Consider the following 23,577-nt stretch of genomic DNA (forward strand, 5'->3'; position numbering starts at 1 on the left):
ATTGGGGTGGTTTAATTCTAAAAACTTTCTTGGACACTTTGGTTGTAGGCCATGCCGTACTATAGTAGGTTTTATTGTGCTGGCTTTATGAGCTTCAACGAGGAAATGTCATAATGATTTTTTTCTAAGATACTCCTCCATTTGCTATAAACTCATGCCCCTAAAACTAGTGATCAGAAAAAAGAAGGGAATACAACCCAGGTAAGATAAAATGCTTAATCTTTATTTGGGTCATGGATGAAACGAAGCACACAAGAGTGCCAATTTTTTTTTTTTTAAATTGTGTAATTTCAAGGTTTAGGCTGTTGTTAAAATCCAATATTCATATTCAGCTCTGAATAGACAATTTCATCCTAAAAAATAAGAACGAATATCAATTATTGAGTGTTATCATCCGTTTCAGTATAATACAACATATTGGTTTTAGTGCACCCTACTAACATTATGACCTTATGTATCAATTTTACTACATTTAGTTATTCTTTTTTCAAAATTGAAATAATGTCAAATGTTGTTCATTAATTATATAAAAAAGGCCATGGTAAGCAAAGAACCTAGAGTAAATAAAGCTTTTGTGAAGGCAATAGGCTTAGTTCCGAACTTTTGTTTTAATTTTATTAGATATTCACCTCTATCCCAGTATTCTTACTCATTGAGCTTTGCGTTTTATTACCTGAAATACAAAAACTATTTTGATTAGGCTATGATACGCTTATAATTTTTGGGGTAGTTTTTGTGTGATCCGCACTATTTCATCAGCCCTCAATTATATGTTTGTTACCTGGGATCTTAAGAATTTTCATGAAATGAATAGACAACATCAATGCCAACAAAGTCCCCGAAATCACCACCGGTATTAGGAAGCTTTTACATGATGTGTAAAAAAATCCCTGGGGTTCACCTGTAAAGTAATATTAGACACAGGACATGAAGTCAACACTTGATATTTCCAAAGATCTTTGATGGCTCAGAAAATTTTTTTAACTAATCCATCACTGCTCTTAACCTTAGATCCTAGTGTAATAATGGTCCTTACATTTTCCACTGGTATTAGGAAGCTTTGACATTTAGAGGCCAAATATCCTGGAATATGGTCAGACATAGGATGTTACATATTAGAGTGACTTGAGGTTTCTATAGAACCAGACTTATCTAAACTCATCATCGTGCTCCTTAGACTTGGACTCGGACACTTAGTGTCAATTTAGGTTTTTGGAGGAAGGTTCCTAATTTCCTATCTATATATATAAATATATACTGTATATATATATATATATATATATATATATATATATATATATATATTCATTCATGCCAACTCACTTCTAGATGTTATTGTTACCTTGACCAGGTATTTTCCAGTGGACACTGATAGCAGACAATTGTAACCAAACTTCACAGGTCACCCTCTCCTTCTCACTCCAGTTGTCCTTGGGAAGGGAGATGAAGTTCATCACAGTCCATGTCCTATCTGGTTCTTCTCTAGAGATTATTCGTCCCTTGTGATATGTTCCTGAGATGTTCCAGTATAAGTGGACTGTACTATGAGTTGTAAGTACTACACAAGCCAGATGTAAAGAGCTATAAGGATGCCAAAGGTGGAGCTGGTCAAGAATATGAACTGAGCTTCTGGAGGTGGATCTGTCTATAAATGGCAAATGGAGACATCAAAAAATAAAGACTCTAATATTTAGATGATTTCTACAGACATATTAGCATTTTCTTTAACTGTAGCAGAAACAAAGTAGTCAATGGGCTCAGATTTTGTGTTATGTTATGAAACAAAGATGATAATAAAAATGGACAATAAATATAAAGATATAATATGGAGGATGGAGAGATGAAGGAAGAGGAATAGAAAGGGGGAGGAGGAAGACGAGAAAGAAAATAAGTTGTTGAATAGTGAAAATGGGAAGAAAACAGAATAGAAGCAAGATAGGAAGAAAGACGCAGGAGGAAAAGAAACAAAAGAAATAGAAAGGACAGAAAATAAATTGTGGAATATGGAGGATGGGAGTAAAAAAGAGTAGATGCAAGGAAAAGAAATAGAAAGAGAAGAAAAAGAAGAGAGAATGAAGTCTAGAAGGAAAAGAAAAAGTTGCAGAATATTGATAATAAGAAGGCAGGGGAGTTGGAGTAGAAGAAGACAGAGTCTATGAAATGAGATAAGACTAAAAGTCCTAAAAGTAGGAAAATCTAAAGAGTGAAAAGGAACAGAAAAGGTATGGAAAGAAAAGGAGCAGAATTAGGTTGAGAATAATAATAATGGAATAAAAGAAGGAGAAAGAGAAAGAAGAAGCAAAAAAATGTTTATAAAATGGGTCACCAAGAAAGATGGTCACTATACACTAAAAAAAATGTTCCATATGACAAAAAAGTGCAAGGTAAAAATCAACTCAGATATACTGAATTTATCTGCAGACACATAGGACTCCCAGACTCATAGACTATTCATTATTTCTAGCAGGACAAAATAAATGCAAAAACCTGTAGACTGAACCTGCACATGGTTGGAAGAGAGGACTTCTGTAGTTGGAAATTTCAGAAAATTTTTCTCTACTGAACTAACCAGATGCTTTTATGCATTTAAATATTTATCAGGAGTCAAAGATAAGAAAAGATGAAAAGGATGTACCACATAATACAAATATAAACTGCAAAGTTATACCAGGTTTATTAAATAGGTCAGGACTAAACTGCTCAGAATCTCAGTCACTAGGACTGTCATGAATAAACATTTTTCCATTTTCCCAAAGTAATCTATATTTTCTTACCTCCAACATTCAGATTTGTTCCATTTCCAAATTTTAGTAAAAATTGAGTGTAATAATAGACACAGAAAAAAACTCCAGTGTCATTGGTTTGTACGTTGTATATCTCCAGACTGGCCGAGTATTTCTCATCCTTACATACAAATTTATGTGCATCATTATCCCTTGTACATGACTTCACCCGAACCGGGGCTTCACTACTTCTCCACTTTCTATGATACCAGGAGAACTTCAACCCTATGAATTTTTCACTTGGCACACAAGTGATGACAGCCGTGCCATTAACATCCTCGGATACAAAGTTCTGGGGTTGATAAAGAACCATTTCACCAGTGATCCCTGTAAGAGAAGATGTTTAATATGATGCATCAATCCTACTCGGAGATTGTGCAAATCAATCTTCGCAAATCTACATTTATCTCTTTTTCTAGTCTATATCAGATTTGAATTTCTTAAAGTTAGGAAAATTTGGTTTCTTACCTTGAATAAATAGAAATATGAAGACAACCCCCATATTTGCTGCTCATCATGGAGATCCAGTGTACACTGGATATTACTGTACATTACATAGTGACATGCTGTTTATATATGACCATACAGAGGAATCTAGAGAGCTCTGTCTCCTCCCACTTCACCACGAAAAAGAATGCCATACACGGAAACATCACAGAAAGACATTAAAAAAAAATCTACATTGGAAACTTAAATCCTGATATCAATAATAAACATTTTTTGTCTCTTCCTTAAAGTTGAAAGAACATTCTAATGGCACTGCTATGGGGTACATATAATGGGCCGAAAAACGGTAATTTTTTTTGGGGGGGAGTTAAATGCATAAACCCCCAAAAAACAGATCTTTGTAAAATTTATATTAGGGGTTTATTGAGAAGTGTGTCCAACATGTGATGTATGACATGTTAAAGGCCTTGCACACTGCTGGACAACACTTGCTTAATTACCAGTAGTTTACAACCCCTTTTATTTTTTTCTACTGCATATGGAAACATTAAATATATAACATATTATTGTTTTGCTGCTTTTGCAAAAAAAGCATTAAAAATCATTTGTTTTTGTACCTCCAGAAGTTTAATAATTTTCCATTGACCAGCCTGTATAATATTATTTTTTTTAGGATATGTTGATGTTTTCAGTGCTACCATTTTGGAGTAAATACAACATTTTAATGATATTTCATTCATTTTTTTAGGCAACCAGGAAAAAAAGGCAATTCTGACACTTTTTAATACAGTGCATGTTTTTTAATCATTTATCTTTTATTAAACTTTTTTCTAAGTTTTCCCCTTTACTATGTAATTACTTGAGCACTTGTATAATAAATAGAGATGAGCAACTTTGCCTTTTTTAGGGTTGAGTCGGGTTTCATGAAACCCGACTTTCTCAAAAGTCGAGTCGAACGAAATCGGCCGACTATCGGGAAAAGTCAAAGGTCCGACTGAAACACGAAATCCAATGCAAGTCAATGGGGAAGCAAAGTCGGCAGGGAGTGGAGGACAGTAAACACACCTACATGCCAGACCCCGGACGCTTCACATGTCATCTCATTGCCCACAGTGTATGTCCTTGCTCAGTGGCTGAAAAAGTCACGTGCAAGCATTCTGGGAAATCCGACTTTGGCGCTCGTTTTGCCGACCGCATGGCCGACTTCACACTGTGGTCGGGTTTTGGTCAGCGAAACCCGACTTTGCCATAAGTCGGCGACTTATGAATCTGGCCGACCTGTTTCGCTCAACTCTAATAATAAACTATAACACATCTGTACTGAATTGTATAACGTCTGTCAGCATATAAAAATCTAATAGAAGACCTGGCATGTCAGACCTTCATTAGAACCCTAGATATTGTAATAAAACATCAATACCCTGTGATCACATTGTACCACTGCACTGACTCTCTTCTTCTGTTTTACTCCTTAGCTGCTGCTGTCCTGAATAACTATGGCCTATAAACGAGTAGTCTGTAGGAATTCTAGTTTTCTTCAGGCCTATCAGATTTGGCTATGCAACTCAACTATATGTATGAATTATTTCCAGCACCATAAAATACCACGATCATCAGACAGCTAACTGGATGACTAAAGAAAAGCTCTAGCAAACGTTTGCTCAACAAAATCTCTAATAATAGTAATTTTATTTATATATTATCAACAGGAGTAGTGCGAATTCTTCTAGCAAGCTACAATCTGTAAGGAAATAGGGGGACATAACAGGTAAAAAGTGCTTGTCATGTATGGTCCAGGTATCATTATAATTAACTAGATGAAGAGCCTGGCATTGCCCGGGCATAGTAAGTAACTGTGGTTATAGCAAATTATAATTCCGGGTTTATTCTCTGCTTGTATATTGCCCGCTCTCGTCTCTGATCCTGGGTATATTCCCCGCTTTCGTCTTTGACCCCATGTATATTCCAGGCTTTTGTCTCTGATCCCGGGTACATCCCCCACTCTCGTCTCTGATCCCAGGTATATTCCCGGCTTTTGTCTGTGATCCCGTGCATATTCCCCAGTCTCGTCTCTGATCCCGGGTATATTCCCCGCTTTTAACTCTGATCCTGGGTACATTCCTAGCTCTTGTTTCTGATCCCGGGTATATTCACGGCTCTCGTCTCTGATCCTGGCTCTCGTCTCTGATCCCGGGTATATTTCCCCCCTCTCATCTCTGATCACCCTCTCGTCACTGATCCTAGGTATATTCCCCGCTGTCGTCCCTGATCTCAAGTATATTGCTCGCTGTCTTCTATGATCCTGGGTATATTCCCGGCTCTCGTCTCTGATCCCAGGTATATTGCCTGCTCTCGTCAGGGAAAAAACTACAACTCCTGAAAACCCTCACGGTGGCAGCCATGTTGGGGGCATAGAGTGCGGATTGCCGATGATGTTAGTGTTTATGTTGCTCCTCTTCCAGCGTAGACTGACAGCGGGGGCTCAGCCTGTGTGTGATGGGGTTCTTCTTTCCTCCTTCCTGCCAGGCTAGCAGCTGGTGCAGAGATGCAATCCTGGCTCCGGAGAGTTTCTGGGCTTTATGTGCCAATCAGCACATTGGCGGCAGCGAGCAGTGCAGACAGAGTGAAACTCCAGAGAGGGTTCTTCTCTTCCCTGGCTGAATTCTCGGTAGATGTGAGATCCTGGGCAGCTAAAGGACCTGTGATGATGTCATGACCAAGTAATCAGTCACGTGCTTGGGAATAGGAGTCAGACGCAGGGCTGTGCTGGTGCTGAAGTAGAAGTATCAGCTCGTGTCACAGAGCAGGGTGTTATATCACATCACTTGGGGGGGAGTATAGTAACCCCATATACATGGGATAAGAAGGTCCCTGCAGCAGAGCTGTGTGTGCCATGTACTGTATGTGAGGCCAAGCTGTGTGTCACAACTGTTGCCAGGTGGGCTCTTTACCTGTGGCTATGCAGAGTGGGCAGGGCTTTGTGGAGTGGGTGGGGCTTGATACATACACACACACACACACACTCAGCTTTATATACTGTATGTAGATAGATAGGGAAATTCAAATAAGCTGCATGATCCAGTCATCTGCCAGAATCTGTCTGAATACAGTTACCAAGTGGTATTTGGTGCATGGAGGATATGGGACACATGATTTGGAGAAATCAGATTCTGAGGATAATTTAGAATAAGAGAACATGGAAGAGTTAGGTTAGTGAAATGTGGTGAAAGGTCTGTCTGAAATTAAGTGTTTTTAAAGCACTTTTAAAAATGTGAGGTATTAATCAGACCATCCAGGGTAGTGCATTCCGGAAAACTGGTGCAGCAGGAGAGAAGTCTTGGAAATGGAATTGGGAGGTTTGTATTATTGAGGATGTTAGTCTTAGGTCAGTTGCAGAACACATAACATGAGTAGGGTGATAGACAGATATGAGGAAGGAGATACAAAGTGGGGCAGAACTGTGAAGAGCTTTGTGATTAAGAGAGATAAGTTTATATTGGAATCTGTAGTGGATGAGTAACCAATGTTGAGCTGGATGTTCGTCGATTTAAACCGAACTGTAGTCCAAAGTTCGGTTTCTGCATCAGAACTTGACCCCGAACTTGAAGTCAATGGGGATTGGGCTGCAATATTAAACAAATTGGGGGTAAGAGCAGGACAATTGCCCTGCAAACAAATGTGGATAGGAAAATGACTTAAAATAACATAAAAAATAATAAATTAATAATCTTGAATCAGGAGGCGGATGTCCAAGTGGAGGAAATAGGAGGAGGAGGTGGAGGTGGATGTAGCGGTGGAGGTGGAAGAGGTGGAGGAGGAGGTAACCAACACTGTTTTAAGTTAGTATTTTTTTTCTTTGTTTTTTTGCTTTATACTTTTATTTATGCTTTTGTTTTGTTTTATTTGAGGAGGCTCCAAATCATTGCAAATGACAAATAGAATGAGCAAACTGTCATGGAGTATAAACAATGGCTAGGTACTGCTTCTTCTTGCTTCTCTAGTGAGTCAAATGTATGAACAAGTACTGTGGGATCCATTCCTGGTTCATTTTAATGAATGTGAGCTTGCCCATGGTGGCTGTGGACAGGTGAATGCATTTGGTTGTGATCACACTCCCTGCCATGCTAAACTCATGCTCCAACAGTACATTTCCTTAAGGGCAGGCCATGTGTCCAATTTGGAGACCCAGAAATTAAATGGTGTATACCCATCAGTATGTGGAGATGTGTGGACATTAGTGATGAGCGAGTGTATTCGTTGCTATTGGCTGTTCACACAGATAATACGGTATTCGGGTTACTCTTTACATTGCAAGTATTTGTGTACTCGCATCACTATTTTTGGATGTCCCGCCCTGCAGTTTTGGTGCCTACTTTGCAGCCACTAAGAATGCTGGGCTTCTTAACAAATCACAGTAATGCTGCAGACATCTTGGTTGTGGCATTACTGTAATTGTCTAGTCTCCCAGTGTCATAGGGTTTATTGAAGCCCTGCCGCCGCCATTTTGCAAACATTGCACCTGGAGCCTGCGTTCTACAAGGATAGGGAGAGATCGCTCAGCTGCTAAGGAGAGTCTTTAGGCCTAATGATAACACAAAAGCCCTTTTTAGGGCTACCTGCAGTGTATACTAGGTCACTGTAGAGTAGGGAGAGAGAGATACTCGAGCAGGGACAGTTTAAAGGAGTCGGTCACTAGCTCCATAATGCCACCAAAAAAATAGCTCTTTTCATAGCTGAAGACACACAACAAATTCAGAGTACTGGGAGGGAGAGATTGTGTATTAGGTAGGGAGAGGTTAAAATGTTCTTCCAGCGTCCATCTTAAAACAGCTTTTATTAGAGGCAAAGCAATATTTTTCCAGCACACAGAGTACTAGCATTTAGTGCTGCCTTTTTTTAAGGCACCCGTCTATTTTCCCTGCTATTTTTGTGGTCACAGATTTCCTTCTGCTATCCACATTAGTCCATTTAAAAAGGCGTTAAGTGCCCTTTTTGGGGTCAGAGTCTGGCTTCTGCTGTCCACATTAGTCCACTTAAAAAGGTGTTAAATGCCCAACGCAAAGCAGTAGTCCAAACATTTCCTACTGCCTGCTACCAAGCACGCACCAGACCATTTTCCCTGCTGTTTTTGAGATCACAGCCTGGCTTTTGTTGTCCACTTTAGTCCTCTTAAAAAGGCATTAAGTGCCCAACGCAAAGCAGTAGTCCAAACATTTTCTACTGCCTGCTGCCAAGCACGCACCAGATATTTTCCCCGCTGTTTTTGTGGTCAAAGCCTGCCTTTTGCTGTCCACATTAGTCCACTAGTGACCTACTCAAAGCAGTAGTCCAAACATTTTCTACTGCCTGTTACCAAGCACACACCTGGCCATGTTCCCCACTATTTTGCCCGGTGTTCCATCCCTGTGTTACACAAGTACGTGTAAAACAATCTGAACTGTGCTCTCACCAGCGCCGTAACCAGGAATGTCCACCTAGCAACAGACACTTTGACAAGTTGTTGCAGACAGGGCCGATACATTTCTGTCATGGCACGCTGGGTGAACCTGGTGGAGGGTGGGATGAGGGCGCAAACTGGAATATCACACATCCTACCAACGCCAAGAATAGTGGGCCAAAATTCTGTCAGGGTTTCCGCCTCTTCATATTCCACTTCCTCTCTCCCCTCCTGCTACTCATCCTCTGCTGAAGTACCCTCTCCATCACTGCCAAGCCGGGACTTGTACAGCAGCGCATTGGCAAAGTGGCACCACAGTGTGCTGAAGCTGATGTTTAGGTCATAAACCACACACTGTAGCAGAGCTGTGGCAAGCTTTAAAACAATAGTCCAATCAGTGGTTCGCCCTGCTGCACCTCCAACCCGATCTGGTTGTCTGCGATAATGAGTGTAACCTGGTGGCGGCTTTAAATGTCGGCAAGCTGATACTGGTGCCATGCATGACTCACGTGCTGTACCTAGTTGTTCATAAATTTCTGAAAAATTACCCTGCCTTGCCATACCTACTTGAGAAGGTACACCATATTAGGGCCCATTTCCGCCATTCCTCTACTGCTTTACTGGTTTTACAGTGCTGCAAAAGTGCTTGAATTTGCCAAGTCACCGACTCATTTGCGACCTGCGCAAGCGGTGGAACTCAACCTATCATATGTTGGTGAAGATTAGTGAGCAGCAGAGGGCAGTAGCTGAATACCAGCTTCAACATGTGAGTCAGATTGAGAGTCAGCCACCACACATAACTGTCGAGTGGTTGTGGATCGCTGACATTTGTGAGGTTCTTGAGAACTTTGAGCACTGCACCAACCTTGTGAGTGGTGATCAGGCTATTATCAGCGTAACCATCCTGCTGCTGTGTCTCTTGAAACATTCACTGCATAATCTAAAAGAGGAAGCTTTGAGTGCCCAGCATGTGGGAATGGAGTCAGATTTCACAATAGGTGATATACCCAGCCCAGCCCAGCCCATATTCTGAGACAATATTGGGTGATGAGGAGAAAGATGAGAAGGATGAGGAGGGAGAGGACTTGTTTTTCTGTGCTACCAAGGAGACTGTTAATGCTACAGAGGGGACACTCAACCCAAATTTCATTTCTGTGCAGCCTGGATGGGCTGGAGAGGAGGTGGTGGAGGAGGAGGCGAGTCAGCATGAGGAGAGGAAGGGTACTGTTCTTACTGTTGGGGACACATAACATTTACCTTTTTGCAGCTTAGCTCACATGGCACAGTTCATGTGCAAGTGTCTGTGGCAACACTCTCGCATGATACACATTTTATCCAACAACTAATGCTGGTTGACCACCTTTCTCAATCCACAGTATAAGGAGAAATTTCCTTCTCTCCTTTTGGAGTCACCAAAGAGTTTTACAATGGAATCGTTCAAGAGGGCCATTGTAGATCAGTTGCTGAAAACATCGCCCTCAGACATTGTTGGTGGCAGAGGTGGCGCCTGTTTTCAACACCAAGGGATAATGGGGAGAGACACGGACACCAGGTCCAACAAAGGTGGGTTAAAAATGTGCACAAATTGGGCAATTTTCAATAAACCAGCACAACAGCAAGGGTTATCTGTGCCAGTAACAATGCCAAGGAGGGAGAAATTGCAGAACATGGTCAAGTGGTCATTTCTGACGCTTCAGTTCCCTTTAATTATTGGGTATCCAAGCTGAAAACTCGGCCCAACCTCTATTTATATGCCTTGGAGGTGCTGGCCTGCCCGGTTGTTAGTGTGATCTCAGAGCATGTTTTCAGTTCCAGCAGGTTAATCATCACTGATAGGTGCAAACGCCTCTCCATGGAAAATGCAGACAGACTTACTCTTATTAAATTCAACAAGGACTGGATATCTCCACAGTTTCCAGTCCCTCCTGAAAACAGCAAGCCAACCTAAGTTCACCAAAAATACTGATTCATGATACTGCTGTTAACGTCAAACCTTCCCATAAAAACCCGTTTCCTTCCTTCGTCAACCATTATCACTAGAGTTGAGCGAAACGGGTCGAAAAATTTCAAAAGTCGCCGACTTTTGGTAAAGTCGTGTTTCATGCAACGAAACCCGACCCTAGGGTGAGGTCGGCCACGAGCTCGGCGACTTTAGCGCCAAAGTCGCGTTTCAAAAGTTTGTTTTCCGCCCTTTTTCAGCCAATCAGGATCCACGGACACTGTGGGCAACGTGATGACATAGGCAGGGGTCACCACCATCTTTGAGAAGGGCATGCAAGTGATTGGCTTGCTTTGGGGGGCATCACAGGGGGTATAAAAGGGCGTGCACGCCGACCGCCATGTTACTCATGCTGATCTCAGAATAGGGAGAGCTGCTGCTGCTGCTGATTCTGTAGGGAGAGCGTTAGGCAGGGAAGAAGACACCAAAAACTGCTTCTGCTGCTAGCGATTTTGCCTGTACAACACACCAGTCACTGTGTGTGCAGTGCAAGTGGAGGCTATATTTTGCTGGATCAGCTGTGTTGGTTGTTAGGCTGCCTTATAAGGCTTCCTGATAGCTGCATTGCTGTTTTCCCACTGCTCTGCAAACTGCTTTTTTAAAAGCAATCCAAATTTTTTTTTTTGTCCTGGTGAGGTACTGAGCGTTAGAGTTGAGCGAAACGGGTCGAAAAATTTCAAAAGTCGCCGACTTTTGGCAAAGTCGGGTTTCATGAAACGAAACCCGACCCTAGGATGAGGTCGGCCATGAGGTCAGCGACTTACGCGCCAAAGTCGCGTTTCAAAAGTTTGTTTTGCGCTCTTTTTCAGCCAATCAGGATCCACGGACACTGTGGGCAACGTGATGACATAGGCAGGGGTCACCACCATCTTTCAGAAGGGCATGCAAGTGATTGGCTTGCTTTGGTGGGCGTCACAGGGGTTATAAAAGGGCGTGCACGCCGACCGCCTTCTTACTTCTGCCGATCTTAGCATAGGGAGAGGTTGCTGCTGCTGATTCTGTAGGGAGAGCGTTAGGCAGGGAAGAAGAAAAAAAAACTGCTTCTGCTGCTAGCGATTTTGCCTGTACAACACACCAGTCACTGTGTGTGCAGTGCAAGGGGAGGCTATATTGTGGTGGATCAGCGGTGTTGGTTGTTAGGCTGCCTTCTAAGGCTTCCTGACAGCTGCATTGCTGTTTACCCACTGCTCTGCAAACTGCTTTTATAAAAGCAATCCCAATTTTTTTTTTTGTCCTGCTGAGATACTGAGCGTGCATTTTTTCACACCATACAGCGGTGTACGCTCCTCACACAGTACCGTGTAACGGCTGTTATCACAGCCACAGTGAAGCTATCTGTGTGTCACTCTGTGAGAATAAGTCGAGGACATGTTCCGTTCTTACAGACCTGCACCTTCTAGTTTTGTCTAGCTTTCAAACAGTTAAATATATTTGCTGTTTGATCACATTCAAAACTATAGAGAGACAGCGTGTGTCAGTCCGTATACTTAAAAAACACGGAGCTTGACAATTTTACGTACACCGGACAGCCGTGTACGTGCACGCTCCTCTCAGTACCGTGTAACCGCTGTTATCACGGCCACAGTGAAGCTATCTGTGTGTCACTCTGTGAGAATAAGTCGAGGACATGTTCCGTTCTTACAGACCTGCACCTACTAGTTTTGTCTAGCTTTCAAACAGTTAAATATATTTGCTGTTTGATCACATTCAAAACTATAGAGAGACAGCGTGTCAGTCCGTATACTTAAAAAACACGGAGCTTGACAATTTTACGTACACCGGACAGCCGTGTACGTGCACGCTCCTCTCAGTACCGTGTAACGGCTGTTATCACGGCCACAGTGAAGCTATCTGTGTGTCACTGTGGAAGGATAAGTGGAGGACTTGTTCCGTTCTTACAGACCTACACTCTAGGGAGATTCCTATTCTGCCCAATTCTACATACACCTTGTAGTTTGTGATACACTAGCCAATTTCTGCCTGTGACATAGCGCTCTGATATTCAGTGGGCCTCACACAATCCAAAAGTGTCCAGTGTCCACTAGTGTGTGCAGAAATTCAAAATCTCCCTTATCCTGTAGTCACTTTTTTCACACCTGTGCCATCGAGCCTGTGACATAGCGCTCTGATATTCAGTGGGCCTCACACAATCCATAAGTGTCCAGTGCCCACAAGTGTGTGCAGAAATTCAAAATCTCTGTGATCCTGTAGTCACTTTTTTCACACCTGTGCCATCGAGACTGTGACATAGCGCTCTGATATTCAGTGGGCCTCACACAATCCAAAAGTGTCCAGTGTCCACTAGTGTGTGCAGAAATTCAAAATCTCCCTTATCCTGTAGTCACTTTTTTCACACCTGTGCCATCGAGCCTGTGACATAGCGCTCTGATATTCAGTGGGCCTCACACAATCCAAAAGTGTCCAGTGTCCACTAGTGTGTGCAGAAATTCAAAATCTCCCTTATCCAGTAGTCACTTTTTTCACACCTGTGCCATCGAGCCTGTCACATAGCGCTCAGATATCAGTGGGCCTCACACAATCCAAAAGTGTCCAGTGTCCAAAAGTGTGTGCAAATATTCAAAATCTCCCTTATCCTCTAGTCACTTTTGTCACAGCAGTGCCATCGAGCCTGTCACATAGCGCTCAGATATCAGTGGGCCTCACACAATCCAAAAGTGTCCAGTGTCCAAAAGTGTGTGCAGATATTCAAAATCTCCCTTATCCTCTAGTCACTTTTGTCACAGCAGTGCCATCGAGCCTGTCACATAGCGCTCAGATATCAGTGGGCCTCACACAATCCAAAAGTGTCCAGTGTCCAAAACTGTGTGCAGATATTCAAAATCTCCCTTATCCTCTAGTCACTTTTGTCACAGCAGTGCCATCGAGCCTGTCACATAGCGCTCAGATATCAGTGGGCCTCACACAATCCAAAAGTGTCCAGTGTCCAAAAGTGTGTGCAGATATTCAAAATCTCCCTTATCCTCTAGTCACTTTTGTCACAGCAGTGCCATCGAGCCTGTCACATAGCGCTCAGATATCAGTGGGCCTCACACAATCCAAAAGTGTCCACTGTCCACAAGTGTGTGCAGAAATTCAAAATCTCCCTTATCCTCTAGTCACTTTTGTCACAGCTGTGCCATCGAGCCTGTCACATAGCGCTCAGATATCAGTGGGCCTCACACAATCCAAAAGTGTCCAGTGTCCAAAAGTGTGTGCAGATATTCAAAATCTCCCTTATCCTCTAGTCACTTTTGTCACAGCAGTGCCATCGAGCCTGTCACATAGCGCTCAGATATCAGTGGGCCTCACACAATCCAAAAGTGTCCAGTGTCCAAAAGTGTGTGCAGATATTCAAAATCTCCCTTATCCTCTAGTCACTTTTGTCACAGCAGTGCCATCGAGCCTTTCACATAGCGCTCAGATATCAGTGGGCCTCACACAATCCAAAAGTGTCCAGTGTCCAAAAGTGTGTGCAGATATTCAAAATCTCCCTTATCCTCTAGTCACTTTTGTCACAGCAGTGCCATCGAGCCTGTCACATAGCGCTCAGATATCAGTGGGCCTCACACAATCCAAAAGTGTCCAGTGTCCAAAAGTGTGTGCAGATATTCAAAATCTCCCTTATCCTCTAGTCACTTTTGTCACAGCAGTGCCATCGAGCCTGTCACATAGCGCTCAGATATCAGTGGGCCTCACACAATCCAAAAGTGTCCAGTGTCCAAAAGTGTGTGCAGATATTCAAAATCTCCCTTATCCTCTAGTCACTTTTGTCACAGCAGTGCCATCGAGCCTGTCACATAGCGCTCAGATATCAGTGGGCCTCACACAATCCAAAAGTGTCCATTGTCCAAAAGTGTGTGCAGATATTCAAAATCTCCCTTATCCTCTAGTCACTTTTGTCACAGCAGTGCCATCGAGCCTGTCACATAGCGCTCAGATATCAGTGGGCCTCACACAATCCAAAAGTGTCCAGTGTCCAAAAGTGTGTGCAGATATTCAAAATCTGCCTTATCCTCTAGTCACTTTTGTCACAGCAGTGCCATCGAGCCTGTCACATAGCGCTCAGATATCAGTGGGCCTCACACAATCCAAAAGTGTCCAGTGTCCAAAAGTGTGTGCAGATATTCAAAATCTCCCTTATCCTCTAGTCACTTTTGTCACAGCAGTGCCATCGAGCCTGTCACATAGCGCTCAGATATCAGTGGGCCTCACACAATCCAAAAGTGTCCACTGTCCACAAGTGTGTGCAGAAATTCAAAATCTCCCCTGCCCTATAGACACCTTGTACCTTGTTTTACATTACTATATAGTTTGTTGGATTTTGTCTACATTTCTACCAAAAATGAGGAAGGCTGGTGGAAGAGGCCGTGGAATTGGGCGGGGGTTGGCAGCTGGTAATGATGGTGTTGGTGATGGATCTGATGGTAGTGGCAAGAGCAAAATAGGACCGAATGCAGGAGGTGCTGACCCTACGTCATCGTCTGGCTACATAAGGCCTCGAACGCTTAGTTTTCTAGGAGTTGGCAAACCGCTTTTAAAGCCAGAGCATCAGGAAAAAGTTTTGTCTTACATTGCTGACTCAGCCTCCAGCTCTATCGCCTCCTCTTCTTCAGTTGTAAAAAGTAAAAGCACTGAGTCGTCATTGGAGGCTCATGTTCATGAACCACACCTTTCCTTGTGTCCTTCACCCCAACCAAGATTGAAGGATGACGCAGGCCATACTACTGATTACTCCTTGGAGCTGTTTTCACATACCATGCCTGGATTATCAAGTGAAATGGTGAATTACCCAGGCCAAGATGAATCTGACATGGAGTGCACTGATGCACAGCCGCTGATGGATGATTCTGCTGGTACATTCACTCAGAGCACTACATTGTCCTCGCAGTGTACAGAGCCAGATTCTGACCCTGATGAGACTCAGGTGCTCCTTCCCGCACACTATACCACCATACTGTCATGTCGGACGCTGTTCACACCACAGCGTCCGGCAGGCAGAGGTAGTTCCACCTCCAGCCACTATAGCCTCAGTGGCGCCGGCTTGATCTTCAGGCTCTCGGGGGTTAATCCTGCTGGAGACCAGGTTGGAAGGTTAGTCACGCCCACGGTCTTTAAATAGTCATACTGGCATATGGGCGTCGCCGATTATAGCTTGTGTTTTCATACCAAGTGGTTCCGGTCTGGAGTGGAGGTGTTGCAGAGAGAGAGATTCGTATCTGGTGTCGTATGATCCGTCGTTATCCTTTCTCCTTCCCATATTTGTGTTTAGTTGTGCCCTGTTCACATTACTGTATATTCCTGTGTGTGTGCGGCGCAGTGCAGTTTAAGTTCTCCCTGTCTGTCTTATTTGTGTGGGAGCTTTGGTGGTGTGTCTCCTCACTGGGTGGAGGGTGGAGGGTTAAGTGCAGGGCTGAGCAGGAGATAAGGAAAGGGTGGAGGCTCAGGCATTTGCACCTTCAGCAAAAACCCTGGGTTGAGGGTCAGACAGGGTTTCCCCTAGTGAAAGGGACACCACAGGGGCCCCGGGTATTTCTGCCTTAGTTGTCCTAACCCCGCGTGACATTATAATCGGCCCACATTTTTTCAGGAGTCCATGGATCCCATGGATTCCATAACCCACCAGTTGGCGGCGCTGTCCTTACAGGTCTCCGAGTTGAAAGGGGCAGTTCAGCAGCAGGGCCTGGTAGTAGCAAAGGTGCAAACGGCATCTGCAGGTATCGGTGCAGAGCCGAAGTTTCCGCTGCCAGAACGATTTTCAGGCGATCGCAGCAAATTTGTCGTATTTCGGGAGGCCTGCAAATTATACTTCCGCATGCGGCCAATCTCCTCAGGTAATGAGGCCCAGCGAGTAGGGCTGGTGTTGTCATTACTGAGTGGTGACCCCCAAGCATGGGCATTTTCCTTACCAGCTGACTCTGCTACATTTCATTCGGTCGATAATGTTTTTTCTGCCCTCGGGCTCATTTACGATGACCCTGACCGACTGGCTCTAGCGGAATCTAAAATCCGCGCCCTCCGCCAGGGGGAGCGCTTGGCAGAGGACTATTGTTCGGAATTTCGCCGCTGGGCTGTAGACACACAGTGGAATGACCCAGCACTGCGGAGCCAGTTTATTCATGGGGTATCAGGGAGGGTGAAACAAGCCCTCCTGATGTATGAGACTCCGGCATCATTGGAGTCTGCCATGAGTTTGGTGATACGTATTGATCGCCGTTTTCGCCAGGGGGCACAGGAGACGCTACCTCTGGGGAAAAGCAGAGGTGCAGGTGTGGTTGAAGTAGATGAGTCCCCTGAACCTATGCAGATTGCTGGCGTGGCACAGGTTCAGCCTCGCGCTCCGGGATTCCGGAAGCCCGGAGCATGTTTCTACTGTGGTAAAAGAGGTCATTATGTTAACGTTTGCCCGGTACTACCTAAGAGGGTCACATCGGCGGAAAACTGTTAAGCTCAGAGGGTATGGAGGAGACCCAACTGAGCGTATGCATATCCTCCATGATGGTATCTCAATGTATGCTCCCTGCCAAGGTTATTATCGCCGGCAGAGAGCTACCTATATCAGTGTTTGTGGATAGCGGTTCCGCTACCAATCTCATAGATGAGGAGTTTGCACACACCGCCGGGTTTAAGATCGAAAAACTTCCTCACCCCATACAGGTGGTGACCATTAATGCTGTTCCCCTCCCTCAAGGGGAGATTACTGAGTTTGTGGCAGAGGTGAAATTCCACATTGGGGTCCTACATTCTGAGTCGGTTACATGTAGGGTCCTCCGTAATCTCCCAGCTCAAATGGTCCTGGGTTTTCCATGGCTGTCCAGGCACAACCCGGTAATTGATTGGAAAACTCAGGACATAGTGCAATGGAGTGGTTTCTGCCAAGACAATTGCTTGGCCACATGTGTGTCCGCCGTTACGCCCAGCCTGCCGGAGGCTTTGCAGGATTTCGCGGAAGTTTTCTCTGAGAAGGGTTGCTCAGAACTGCCTCCACATAGAGCCTATGACTGTGCGATTAGGTTAAAACCCGGGGCCAAATTACCTAAGGCCAGGATGTTTAATATTTCTGGTCCTGAGAGGCAAGCTCTGAAAGACTACATCGCGGAGAGTCTGAGCAAAGGACACATCCGGCCTTCGTCCTCGCCTGTAGCCGCGGGGTTTTTCTTCATTAAGAAGAAAGATGGGGGGTTACGCCCGTGTCTGGATTTCCGAGAGTTAAACCAGATTACTATCCGTGATCCCTACCCAATGCCGTTGATCCCGGATTTGTTCAACCAGGTAGCGGGGGCGAAATGGTTTTCCAAGCTGGACCTCAGGGGGGCGTATAAACTCATAAGGGTCCGTCAGGGGGATGAGTGGAAGACGGCGTTTAACACTCCTGAGGGTCATTTTGAGAGTCTGGTTATGCCGTTTGGATTTACCACCGCGCCTGCCGTTTTCCAACATTTTATTAATGATGTATTTGCTCATGTCCTGGGGAGATTTGTGATTGTATACCTGGATGATATCCTCATTTATTCTAGCGATCGGGACACTCATTTGGAGCATGTTAGGCAGGTGTTACAGTTGCTCCGGGAGAACCAGCTCTATGCTAAGCTGGAAAAATGTTTATTTTTTGTCCAGGAGTTGCCCTTTTTGGGATATATTGTGTCCGCAGCCGGTTTTAAAATGGACACCGCTAAGGTGCAAGCGGTGCTGCAATGGGAGAGGCCGGAGAGTCTGAAAGCACTCCAGCGGTTCCTTGGGTTTGCGAATTATTATAGGAAATTTATAAAACACTTTTCGACTGTCGCCAAACCGCTCACAGACATGACAAAAAAGGGTGCCGATCTGGCGAACTGGCCTGAGGTGGCTATACGTGCATTTGAGCGTCTGAAGAATAGTTTTGCTTCAGCCCCCATTCTGGTGCAACCAGACGTGTCTAAACCTTTTGTGGTAGAGGTTGATGCGTCGGAGGTGGGAGTGGGGGCAGTACTGTCTCAAGGCTCGTCCTTGAGCGAGATGCATCCATGCGCCTACTTCTCCAAGAAGCTGTCGCCGGCCGAACGGAATTATGATATCGGCAACAGGGAGTTGTTGGCCATCAAACTGGCTTTTGAGGAATGGCGACACTTCTTGGAGGGGGCGGCTCACCAGGTCACAGTTATCACCGACCATAAGAATCTGCTCTATCTGGAGTCGGCCAAGCGTCTGTCTCCTAGGCAGGCTCGCTGGGCATTGTTTTTTACTCGTTTCAATTTTCTTGTGACGTACCGTCCCGGGGCTAAAAACACCAAGGCGGATGCTTTGTCTAGGTGTTTTCCGGGGGGAGAACCTCGGGAAGAGCCGGTACCCATCCTCCAGAAAGGGGCAGTGGTCTCGGCTCTCACGACGGAGGTAGAGGCGGAGATTGCCGAGGCCCAAGAGGAGGTACCACCAGGACTTCCCGCCAACAAATCATTTGTACCCCTGCATCTTCGGCTTAAGGTGTTGAAGGAACACCACGATTCGGTATTGGCTGGTCATCCAGGGGTGAAGGGCACCTTAGAGCTGGTATCGCGTCGTTTCTGGTGGCCCAAAATCCGGCAGGACGTGGTCTCGTACGTGGCAGCTTGCATCACGTGCGCTAGGGCTAAGTCACCCCGAACCCGTCCTGCTGGCACGCTACAGCCTCTGGGGGTACCCAATAGGCCATGGACAGAAATCTCCATGGATTTTATCACTGACTTGCCAGCCTCGGCAGGGAGCACGGTCATCCTGGTGGTGGTTGACCGTTTTTCAAAGATGGCGCATTTTGTGGCGTTGTCTTCTTTGCCCAATGCTAAGACGTTGGCTCAGGTATTTGTGAAGGAGGTGGTCAGACTACACGGAGTACCATCTGACATAGTATCTGATAGGGGTACGCAATTTGTGGCGAGGTTTTGGAAAGCTTTTTGCTCAAGGTTGGGGATCAAGTTGTCACATTCATCGGCGTTTCATCCACAGTCTAATGGACAAACTGAGCGCATGAACCAAAATCTAGAACAGTATTTACGATGTTTTGTGTCCGACAACCAGGAGGAGTGGTCTACTTTCCTTCCTCTGGCCGAATTCGCGTTAAATAATCACCGCCAAGAGTCATCAGGAGAGTCTCCATTCTTTTGTGTGTACGGTCAACATCCTCAGTTTTGTACCTTACGTCAGGGTGACTCCGGGGGTGTCCCGGAGGAGGATCAGCTAGGAGCCCAATTGTCATCAGTCTGGAGGCGGGTGAAACAGCGTTTGTTGAGCATGAGTGCCAGGTACAAATGGGTGGCTGACAGTAGACGAGTGCCAGGTCCGGACCTGTGTGTGGGTGAATGGGTGTGGTTAGCTACGAAGAACATAAAACTCAAAATTCCATCTTTAAAACTGGGTCCAAGGTTTATTGGGCCTTTTAGGATTTCTGCCATCATTAACCCAGTGGCTTATCGGTTGGAACTTCCTGCGGTGTACAAAATACATAACGTTTTTCACAGGGCTTTATTGAAAAAGGTGGTAGGCTTGGTGGACCCGACGCCGATGCCACCTCCAGTCATGGTGGATGGCGATTTAGAGTTCAAGGTCGCCAAGGTAGTGGACTCTCGAGTAGTACGCCGTACTCTTCAGTATTTGGTGCACTGGCGGGGGTATGGTCCGGAGGAGAGGTCTTGGGTTCCAGCCTCAGACATACATGCGGATCGGCTGGTCAGTTCTTTTCACCGTCGTCATCCGGACAAGCCGGGTCCTATGAGTCTTGAGGGCCCTGGGGTCCCTCGTAGAAGACGGGGTACTGTCATGTTGGATGCTGTTCACACCACAGCGTCCGGCAGGCAGAGGTAGTTCCACCTCCAGCCACTATAGCCTCAGTGGCGCCGGCTTGATCTTCAGGCTCTCGGGGGTTAATCCTGCTGGAGACCAGGTTGGAAGGTTAGTCACGCCCACGGTCTTTAAATAGTCATACTGGCATATGGGCGTCGCCGATTATAGCTTGTGTTTTCATACCAAGTGGTTCCGGTCTGGAGTGGAGGTGTTGCAGAGAGAGAGATTCGTATCTGGTGTCGTATGATCCGTCGTTATCCTTTCTCCTTCCCATATTTGTGTTTAGTTGTGCCCTGTTCACATTACTGTATATTCCTGTGTGTGTGCGGCGCAGTGCAGTTTAAGTTCTCCCTGTCTGTCTTATTTGTGTGGGAGCTTTGGTGGTGTGTCTCCTCACTGGGTGGAGGGTGGAGGGTTAAGTGCAGGGCTGAGCAGGAGATAAGGAAAGGGTGGAGGCTCAGGCATTTGCACCTTCAGCAAAAACCCTGGGTTGAGGGTCAGACAGGGTTTCCCCTAGTGAAAGGGACACCACAGGGGCCCCGGGTATTTCTGCCTTAGTTGTCCTAACCCCGCGTGACACATACACGGTGACACAGAGGAAGGTGCACATGACATAGAAGAGGAGGTGATGGATGACCCAGTTGTTGACCCAGATTGGCATCCATTGGGGGAAGAGGGTGCTGCTTCCAATAGCTCAGATGAGGAGCATCCACAGCAGACATCGACATCGCAACAGCTGTTATCTGGCAGGCCCGGAGCACTCCAAAGACAGGTTCCAAACATCAAAAGAGTTGCTGGACAGCTTGTCCAGATGGTCAAAAGATCACAGCGTGCTAGGCCGCAAAATGTCTGCCAAAGTAGGAAGAGTGCAGTGTGGCACTTTTTTGAACAAAATCCTCATGATCAGGCCAAGGTTATCTGTAAGAAGTGCGCAAAGACCTTTAGCCGAGGGAAAAATCTGAAAAATTTGAATAACAGTTGCATGCTTAGACATTTAACCAGCATGCACTTGCAAGCGTGGACACAACACCAAACCTCAAGTGCCACATGTGCAACTGATCACAACGAAGGTAGTCAGCAACGCTACATTGTTTCCCCCACTGTAAGCCCACCGGTTAGCACAGCAGCAAATGTTGAGGTGTCGTTGCAAGACCACAGCAGTCAGGGAATCCCACTGTTATATCAACGAAATACTGATTCTAGGCCATCAGAAAGAACACCAACTCCATCACCATCATCAACCCTCTCTCAGTCCGCCCTGTCCACCGCTACTTCCACCATATGCAGCTCTCAAGTCCAGCTCACCCTCCCAGACACTATGAGTAGGTCAAGAAAGTACTCAGTCTCTCATCCGCGTACACTGGGTTTGAACGCCCACATTGCCAAACTAATCTCGTTTGAGATGATGCCCTTTCGGTTGGTGGAAAGCACAGCTTTCCGCGAACTCATGGCCTATGCAGTACCACGCTATGACCTACCCAGTCGCCACTTCTCTCGCAAAGCCATCCCAGCCCTCCACCATCATGTGAAAGACCGCATTGTCCATGCACTCAAGCAGTCAGTGAGCGGAGAGGTGCACCTCACAACTGATGCATGGTCCAGTCGGCATGGCCAGGGCCGTTACGTGTCCATCACTGCGCACTGGGTTAATGTGGTGGATGCAGGGTTCACAGGGGACAGCGGTGGTGGGACAGTGCTGCCTAGCCCACGGTATAGGAAACAGTTGGCTGTAGGCGTTCGACCCTCCTCCTCCTCCACCTCCTCCAGAAGCGAAAGCTCGTCCACAGAGCGCAGTCGTACGAGCACTCCATCTGCAGCTGCCACTGTTGCACACGATGTGTCCCCCTATCGAGCAGCTAGTGGAAAGCGTCAGCAGGCTGTGTTGCAGATGATGTGTTTGGGCGACAGACACACCGCCGAGGTGCTGGCCGAGTACTTGAAGCGACAAACTGAGTCATGGCTGGGCAGTGTACATCTTGAGGCAGGCAAGGTAGTTAGTGATAACGGACGTAATTTTGTGGCAGCCATAGCCCTTTCAAAACTCAGCCACATACCTTGCTTGGCTCACACCTTGAACCTGGTGGTGCAGTGCTTCCTCAAAAATTATCCGGAGTTAACAGCCCTGCTCCAGAAGGTGCGAAGACTGCGCGCACATCCGCCGGTCGCCTGTACACTCCGTTCGTATGCAGAAGCTGCAGCGATTGCTCCACCTTCCCAACCACCGCCTCATTATCGACATTGCAACAAGGTGGAACTCCACCCTGCACATGGTGGAGCGGCTGTGCGAGCAGAGGCAGGCCATAATGCATTTGTGGGAGGATACACGGCCAGGCACTTTGAGAGCAGACATGGAGTTGACATGTGTGCAGTGGTCAAAGCTGAAAGACCTTTGTAAAGTCCTTCAGTGTTTTGAGGAATGCACACGGCTGGTAAGCGCAGACGACGCCATCCTAAGCATGAGCATCCCACTTATGCGTCTGCTCATGCAAACTTTGACGCACCTTAAGGAGCAGGCGTCTGCAGCCAATGTTGATGAGGAGGAGGGAATCCTTGATGACATTCAGCCATTGTCTGCTCAGGGACCTCTCCTGGACGAGGTGGAGGAAGAAGAGGAGGAGGAGGAGGATGATTACTTAGGGGAGGAGGATGCATCTCGTGGGGCAAGTGAAAATGTTGGCGTGGCAAGGTCTGGTACAGGGTTTGTGCGTGACTGGAGGGATGTGGATTTGCCAGAAAGTGCTCCTCCACCCAGCACTCGCAGTGCATCATTGACACCGGGAACATTGGCCCACATGTCAGATTATGCCTTGCGGATCCTAAAAAGGGACCCCCGCATTGCCAAAATGATGAACGATGATGACTACTGGTTGGCCAGCATCCTGGATCCACGCTATAAAGGCAAATTACAAAACATCATGCCACAGGAGAACCTTGACCTAATATTGGCTAATAAACAAGCAACTCTGGTAAATCGGTTGCTTGAGGCATTCCCAGCACACAGCAGCGGTGATGGTTCTCACACGAGCCGTACGGGCCGGGGGCAGCTTGGCAGAGGTGTTCGTGGTGCACACAGCAGAAGTGGCGTTGGAGACAGGGGTTTCATGACAATGTTGTGGACTGAT

The 23,577-nt window shown here is 45.9% G+C and overlaps 1 long non-coding RNA gene across 1 annotated transcript; it reads right to left on the reverse strand.

Annotated features, from left to right (window-relative positions):
* Positions 1–1,346: 1,346 nt before the first annotated feature.
* LOC141082718 (uncharacterized) lies at positions 1,347–3,321 on the reverse strand. Its single transcript, XR_012230555.1, has 3 exons — positions 3,252–3,321; positions 2,775–3,110; positions 1,347–1,645 (listed from the first exon to the last, which is right to left on the reverse strand). It is a non-coding gene; the product is annotated as an uncharacterized lncRNA (long non-coding RNA).
* Between the last annotated feature and the right edge of the window lie 20,256 nt (positions 3,322–23,577).

Source organism: Dendrobates tinctorius, unplaced genomic scaffold (genome assembly GCF_039654945.1).
Source record: "Dendrobates tinctorius isolate UK_male_01 unplaced genomic scaffold, ASM3965494v1 ptg000019l, whole genome shotgun sequence".
Lineage (NCBI taxonomy): Eukaryota > Metazoa > Chordata > Amphibia > Anura > Dendrobatidae > Dendrobates > Dendrobates tinctorius.